This window comes from Belonocnema kinseyi, chromosome 5, assembly GCF_010883055.1.
Source record: "Belonocnema kinseyi isolate 2016_QV_RU_SX_M_011 chromosome 5, B_treatae_v1, whole genome shotgun sequence".
Taxonomy (NCBI): Eukaryota; Metazoa; Arthropoda; class Insecta; order Hymenoptera; family Cynipidae; genus Belonocnema; species Belonocnema kinseyi.
Window position 1 is genome coordinate 3,705,562 of NC_046661.1, and position 8,264 is coordinate 3,713,825.

The following is an 8,264-nucleotide window of genomic DNA, read 5'->3' on the forward strand; positions in this document are numbered from 1 at the left end:
GAAAAAATGCATGGACATAAAAGAAGCTAGAGAAGTATGTCAGGACAGGAAAGTATGGCGGCAAATAGTTAATAAAAAGAGTGTCAGTAGAGTGAATGACGCTTGAAACAAAGACCTTGGCTACAAATGGACCCAAGTGGGGAACCTTACATAACGACTTCGTGAGGTTCTTCGCTTGGGGTGATTGCTAGGGAGATTGATCAGCAACCTGGGTCGGAGCAGTGTTGCGGAAAGAACGTGTTATTTACTTAAATAGCACGAGAATTCTGGATCAATCTGAAAAATCTCTATCCCTTCCACACACTACTCCTTTCCCCTACCCAGTGAGTCACGCCTATCCTGAAATGGAAATGGCTGAATGGTGTAATAATAATATTAATAATAAATCAAATATTCAAAAACAAACTATTTGAAACTAAATGGTTTCAAATAGATCGCCTTCAATAGTTACAATTTTAGAGTGCTAAATTATAACTTTGAATGTTAGAATTTTAATGGTTTCCTTTTCTTGACTTTTCCCTTTACACGTGAAATTTTGATGCATGAATAAGAATTGAACAATTATTCTTTTCAAATGGATACTAAATGGATTTTATCGGGGGAAAAAGAACAACAGAAATAATGCAGATAAAAACGAGCACAGTCTGGTTATCTTCAACTAGAATTTGCTGCTAATTTTCAACCAATGTTTTTAATAGAAATATTAGTAAGGTAAACAGGGGTATTACCGACACTTTATGAAAAAGTGTTTAGAAAAGAGAGAATATTAATTTACTTGCTTATTGTATGGTATCGAAGATGAATTCATCTGAAAGGGGAGCTTTTACCGATTTCAGACAGTACCCAGTAATAATATTATAATTATTCTTTGCCAAACTATTGATATATTTATTTTTTAATAATTTATTTAAATATAGTGAACGACACCGGTATTGATTTTGAATTTAAACAAATTTAGATAGTTATTTGTAAGAAATATTATTTAATTTTTTAGTTGCTTTAGATAATAAAAAACATAATTTTGTATAATTATGTGTGTCTTTTAACGAAAATACTAACTTTTTGTTGAGAAGGAATACTTTCAATATTGTGTGGTTATGTTCATTTGATCAGTTCACGAATTTGTCAAATTCATCCAAACTCCATTAAAGACATTGAAATAAAAATCAATTTAAAGAATGCGTATAATGTCTTAAAAACTTTCTTTTGTTGGTCTTTCACTGGTCTTTGACTGGTTTTTAAGGTACGATAAAAAAATTTCAAATATATTAAGGGCATGTGATACTTAGAAAATTATCGATTTTACCAGTTTCAGGTTCACTCGGTTTTTTTTTATATAATAATAAATATTTTGTCTTAAGAATTTGGAATATGATAGCAAACATGCTAACGGAAGTCCCCGCACACTTTTTTGTGGGTTAATTAAAAAAAATTTATTTTCATAAATTTGATTAATTTGCGTGGCGCTTAGGAATTAGTATCGATTTTATCAGTGCTAGATTCCCCCGGCTTTTTCCCTAGATTAATAAATATTTTGTCTTTAAAATCTAGGAAATGATAGCGAACATGCTAACGGACCTTCCCGCAGTTTTTTTTGTGGGTTAATTAAAAAAAATTATTTTGCTACATTTTATTTGTGTGGATGTTTCGAGATTATGTGTGTTACAATTCTCTCCAATAACTATTCTTGAGTGTTACCGACAGCATCGGTACGAAATACTCCGGGAGCTCGCGAGAATTCTATGGACGACATTTTAGTACTCACTAAAATTTCAGATTCTTTTGTTTTCAGTCAACAGTTCGAAATTCGTTGTCTGGCTAACAGCTATTGGTGCATTTTGCAACAATTTATCGTTAAAGTGGTCCAAAATTCTAGTGAAAAAACGTCATTTTAGTACTCTTGGAACCCATGGCGGGATGGTTGTTTGAATGCTAAGAACTAACAATAATTTTGACTGGCAGGCTGTCAAACATGTCAAAAATTTGAGTGAAAAAATGTCATTTTAGTACTCTTGAAACCCACCTGGGGATGGTTGTTTGAATGCTAAGAACTAACAAGAAGTTTGGCTGGTAGCTTCTCGGTGGTGCCAAAATTGACTGGCAGACTCTCAAAAATGTCAAAAATTGGAGTGAAAAAATTTCATTAGTACTCTTGAAACCTACGGGGAATGAGTGTTTGAATGCTAAAAACTAACAAGAAGTTTGACTGGCAGTTTCTCGGTGGTGCCAGTTAAACATTTTGTTAGTTATTATCATTCAAACAAGCATTTCCAATCCAGTCAAGGAATTTCGAACTGTTGACTATGAAAAAAAAAAGATTCTGAAATTTTAGTGAGTACTGGAATTACGTCCATAGAATTGTCGCGAGCCCCCAAACTAACAGAGACCTACATTATTGAAATGACAGAAAGCTGAAAAACGAGTCTAACCTCAAAATAGTACACATACATACCGTTTTTATGTAGCACAATCACTTTTTGTTGTTATAACCCTTAAAAAAAAAGAGTCCGGGTACGTCCGTTACAATATTCTATAGCATTTCCGAATTCAGTTTTCAAAAATTTTCATTTTTGTGGAAAAAAGCCGAGAGAACTGAACCCGATTCATTCCAACGAAGTATCACATGCCCTTAAATCTACTCAAATTAAAAACTAATTTTTATTTAATTAGTTTTAAAAGCATAATTTTCTAAACTTTGAAAGTACTACAAAATAAGAAATACCTTTTGTTCTAACTTTCAGGGGACTTTCAAATTAACGACACCGCTAATTTTTAGTGTCACCATGTCATTTTATAGATGGCGACAAAAATGCTATTTAATGAATATAAATGCAATAATTTTGTACTGAATAAATATTTAAATACAACTTACATGGATAATAAAATATTTATGCATGATCAAGTATCCATTTTATATCAGAGGAATTTTATTTAAAGTATTTTCATTGCAGTGTCGTTCACTAGAAGGGTGCCGGCAATCCCCCTGTTTACGCTACTTTCTAAACAGTTTTATGTTAAAAAGGACACTTTATTTTTATTATATGGAAAAAATTAACTTTTCGTAGTATTATCTCGAAAAAGTAACCAAATATCAGACAATAGTAAAGGGAGTGTGATATGCCTATTATGATCGACATTTAATATTTATTATGAAAGCAAAATTAAGAGGTTAGGAAGTACAAATTACCTACAATTTTATTCCAACGATTGAATAATTCATGGAAAGTATTCCGTATGTGGATATGCCTCTCAAAAATATCGTAACAAAATGAGCAATGTACTTACCAATGCACAAAATGTTGAACACGAATCCATTCTGAACTGACTTATTAACCAGTTGATCAGGCAAACTGTCGAATCCAACATGTCCTGATAACTTCAGATTCCTCACAAAAGCCTCCAACTGCAACAGATTATCAACCATTTATATTTTTTAGACCTTCTCTAACTCGGAAATTAACAGTATCCCTGTCCTAAAAGGAATGTTAACCATCGATATTGCTCATCGCCGGCGATGAACTGCTCCGAAAGAACGCCCAACAATTTAACTCAAAAGTTTCATTATAAGACACATTACCGAAAAAAATATCAAAAAACTTAAATATACCTCTTATACACTCTTCTTCGCAAACATAAACAAAATAAAAGGGGGACCGAACGAGTTAAAAACGCGAAAAAACGCACTCACCTTTGCACGCTCAACATCTACCGCCGCCATTATGAACGCAAGTATGAAATCCTATAGATTAAGGGTGACACAACCCTATCCGACTCTCCCATGGACATAGGATACACGGGACTAGGCACGCCATTCTGACTTGTCGAGCGGGGTTGAATCCACGGGAGGGGGGAGAATTCCATGAGTGGGGAGAGTCGCCATCTTACAATGTGCCATTTGATTATGCGCACGAGCATTTTTGCCGACAAACTGTGCATGAAAATATAAACACGTGGGGGCTGCCATGTTTGTCGCGGGACATCAAAAGGTGGCGGACCTCACCCCTCATTCCATCCCCCGCAATGGCATGCCTAGTACCTTGTTTCCTATGTCCATGGACTCTCCGTAATTCAGATATAAAAGTATCGGACCTTTTTGCTATGAGTTTCTATGTGCTAAAACAATAATATTCATATAATTTTTTATAAAATGTAAGCCTAAAATGCTTACAAGAGTAAAAAAATTCAAAGCGGTTGATTCGAGTAAAAATAAGTATCAAAATTGAGTGGGTGAAGAAAAAGAAATATATAATGAAGTATATGTTCCAAACTGTCAATCCGGCTACCATTCGACTCTTGATGACGAGGAGAAAATTTATTTTCCAAAGTACTTCACAATTGAGTCAATATATATAAGAAAACAATAAATAGGGAAGATTTTTGTAGTAATAGCTGGCCAGTTTGTTTGCGACAAACATTTTCTTCCCGATGATATTGTCTGGAAAAGGGAAGTGAAGGATTCTACTAGAAATGTGATATAGCATCAGTATGTATCAATTATAACCAATATATTTATAATACTTTATTCTGAAAAAATTTTTAAAATGAATGAAGAGATACAAATTTTAATTGCAATTTCCGAAATTTAACCTAACAATAGCTGTGTTACCCTGGCTATGGCTGTTCCTCAACTGGTGATTATATTTGTTCTTCTCTTAAATTCCATTTTGTTCGGGAGGATTTTTGGTTAAAAATATAAAGAAGCAATTAAAAAGAAAGATAAATACAATTTTTACATCTGGTCTTCTGATCTTTTATTGCCGTGGAAATCACTATAAACCCATAATGAATTTCCTACAATTTTTTCGCGATTACAGGAATAATGATTGGAATAATTATTATAGAAAAAATTGTAGGAAAATAATTCTAGAAATTAAAAATATTAAAATAATTATTGCAAAAAGTAGAAGGAAATATAAATGAATCATTTATTTTGAACTACTCACACAATAGTACATAAAAATTGATATATTTAAAGAAGCTCTGTTTAAGAATGGAGGTATAATGAAACTTAAAAGCTATGGGTATCTTCTACTTTGTGCAATAATTATTTCAATATTTCAATATTATTAATTTATATAATTATTTTACTATAATTTTTCCTATAATTAATCGAATAATTATTCTTATTAGTAGCCATAAAGTCGTGCAAAATTATAGTAATTTCATTATAGGAAAATAATTATAGGCCGATAATGATTTTTCTATATTTACACTTTTTCCTAAAGGATAGCTGGAAGGTCTATGCATACCAGTACTTTTTTATTATTTATATATTTTCGAAAAATTTTAATTGTGTTCCACGGTTTCATCGAAACGTGCCAAGTTTTCTAGGGATTGAAGAAGAGTGTCTACGAAATAAAACCATTCTAATAACTTTTATTTCCAACCCACCCTCATCCTCCCCGCAGCCACACAAATATGACCCAAAAATTTAAAAAACTACATGTTTGCGTATCATTGTTACTTTTGAGCAATTTCTGTGGCCTTTTTTATACAAATAATTACTAATTAATAATTTTAATGTTTCCCATGTCTTTTTAAACAATTCTCAATTGTTTCAAGAAATATAAATTATTTAAACAATTATTTGTTCTTAAAGAATGTAAAAATAATTGTGTTTTCTGATTGAAGTATAGTTATTTATCATTTTTTGGAGTATTACATTATTCTAAAAATATTATGTAATTATTTAAACAATTATTTATTGTCTATCTTCATCATTTCTAAAAATGGATCCAGAGATATCAACTTTCTTTTCAAATTAATATGCTATGCCACGTTTTGTTAAATAATCACCTAATTTTTATACATTTTTCCTCATGTTTAATAAATTTCTATTTGTTTAAAAAATCTTTATTTGCTCAAGCAGTTCTTTCTCGCTAACTAAAAAAGTGAAATAAAATAGAAACCATATATTTACGTTCCTGACTGTATAGTGTATAGAAAGAATAAGTTAACCACTTTTCAATTGTTGAAACAAATCTCATAATAAATAAATAGAAATTTGTTAAACATTTGAAGAAGTGTCTCAAAATTATTTAATTATTCTACAAAAAGTATCACAGGATACCTATTTGAAAAAAGTGGACATTTCTGGCTCAATTTTTAGATAATCTCAAAATAAACAATAAATAATTGTTTAAAAAATGACAATATTTTTTTAAAAATTTACTGTTTCAAACAATGACAAATCATTGCATTTTAATCTAAACATACGATTATTTTTCACATTTTTTGGGAGTAAATAATTGTTCAAATAATTTTACATTTATTTAAACAATTGGATACTGTTTAAAAAGTCATGGTGAATATTTAAATCATCCATTAGTAATTAGTTGCATGGAAAAGATGACAGAAATTGCTGAAAAGTACCAATAAAACGTAAAAATGTAGTTTTTGCATTTTTGGTGGGCTGCGTGAAGGGTGAAGGGGATGGGAAATAAAAGTTATTAGTATGGTTTTATTTCGTAGACACTTAAAAAAATTCAAAAATGTTGTATTTTTTGGTGTATCTCATTCCATTTACGAGAAACGTACTATTAATTCGTATTATTATTAATTCTATTAATTCTTCTGCTTGTTATTTATTATCGTATTTCTATTTCAAATTTGGAAAGGACATTTTTAAGCTTTTAAACATTTAAACGAGCTACCTGGACCTTTAAGTATATCTACCTGAGTGCCTGCGGAGAATTTCTCAGAGCTTCTCAGAGCCTTGAGAATCTTTAGCGTATACTCTGAGATTTCTATCGATAGGACAATGCATTGTTTTAACACTCTAATGTATATAATTATGTCATTTAGAAATACAAACATGTATATTTTCCACATTTTATATATTTATGTATTTCCCTTCTTCAACAAATTGTGAATAAGACTAATTTAGAAACAAAATTCGATGTATTTGAAACAATTTAGTGTATTTATTAGTATATAAAATTAAATCAGTTGCACTTATTTATGAAAATTACCTAAATTGAGAAATAATTATTTCACAGTTTTCTTTTCTTGTATGCATGTAATTAACAGTCTAGAAATATTTGTGCTAAAAAAAATAATAAATGTTTAATTGAATCATCTTTAAACTTACTAAATGTTCACATTTTTATGTTTTTTTTTATACTTTCCCCATTGTATTCCATGTTGAAGTAGGGCCAGGTGCGAGAAGCGCCGCCATACGACGAAATTTCGCACATTGAAACTCTTAGTGTGACTGCTTGCGTATTACCGTCGATTAAACTCGTTGATTTTATAATCTCAGTCGATAAAGAAGAAACATTCTTTATCGTTGGATACGAGTTAATTTAAATTCGTATAAAAAATTAATTATTGTTTTATGAAATGCTTATTAAAGTTATTTAGGGTGTTAGTATAAATTCTTCAACATTCTCTCTCTCTTCTTCATTAATTTTAGGATAAAATAATTTGCTTAATGTACCTAATAAGATAAAATGGTATACATGAAAATGTAGCCTTATTAAAAGTCACGTACGCCGGGGCCTACATGGTCAGCTCAATACATTACGGCATTCGTTAGCGGGCTCCTATTGGTCAGGCTCAACGTCAAGGGTTTGCACTTGACTCCCCTACTCTAATGCTACCCTTGCACGTAATCCAAAAATGCAAGGTTATAAATATATGTGACTCGGGGAGGAACGGCAGATATCCTTGAATCGTTGATATTCATTGAACCCGCGTCACTCGAGATCTTAAATATTAAATATTTGATATAGAAAGTAGAATCTAAAATGTATAAGTTCCGCGTAACTTAGTGGAGTCGTCGAATCTAGTTTATATGTAACATTAAGTAAAGTTAGATATAGAATTTAACAATAATAATAATAAAAAGTTTATATTAACAAATGTTACGTCCTACCTTTCGGATCCACCGAATAATATAAAGAATTATTATTTGATTGGTGGATTCCTTTTCTAGTCGTAAGGTTCGCTGCTGACTGGCGTTGAATTGAAAATCAACTACCGCGGTTATTTAAATCCTTATAGTAATCACAGGTGATGAAATTAAGAATCTCACAAGTTAAAATGTCATTTAAAATGACATTTTAACTTGTGAGATTCTTAATTTCATCACCTGTGCATTTTAACTTGTGAGATTCTTCATTTCATCACCTGTGATTATTATAAGGATTTAAATAACCGCAGTAGTTGATTTTCAAATCAACGCCAGTCAGCAGCGAACCTTACGACTAGAAAAGGAATCCACCAATCAAAGAATAATTCTTTATATTATTCGGTGGATCCGA

The 8,264-nt window shown here is 31.0% G+C and overlaps 2 protein-coding genes across 6 annotated transcripts in view; one reads left to right on the top strand and one right to left on the bottom strand.

The window, feature by feature from the left end:
- Positions 1–3,706, bottom strand: part of LOC117173110 (septin-2) — a 66,937-nt gene extending 63,231 nt beyond the window's left edge. The window contains exons 1-2 of the mRNA XM_033361503.1: positions 3,689–3,706; positions 3,286–3,403 (exon numbers count right to left, since the gene is read on the bottom strand). The gene's annotated coding sequence lies outside the window, so the exon portion shown is untranslated. The remainder of the gene's footprint in view (positions 1–3,285; positions 3,404–3,688) is intronic.
- A 366-nt stretch (positions 3,707–4,072) lies between these two features.
- The window catches only part of LOC117173445, a 34,001-nt gene continuing 29,809 nt past the window's right edge, over positions 4,073–8,264 (top strand). For all 5 annotated transcript variants that reach the window (XR_004467185.1, XR_004467183.1, XR_004467184.1 and 2 more), the window contains exon 1: positions 4,073–4,483. The gene's annotated coding sequence lies outside the window, so the exon portion shown is untranslated. The remainder of the gene's footprint in view (positions 4,484–8,264) is intronic.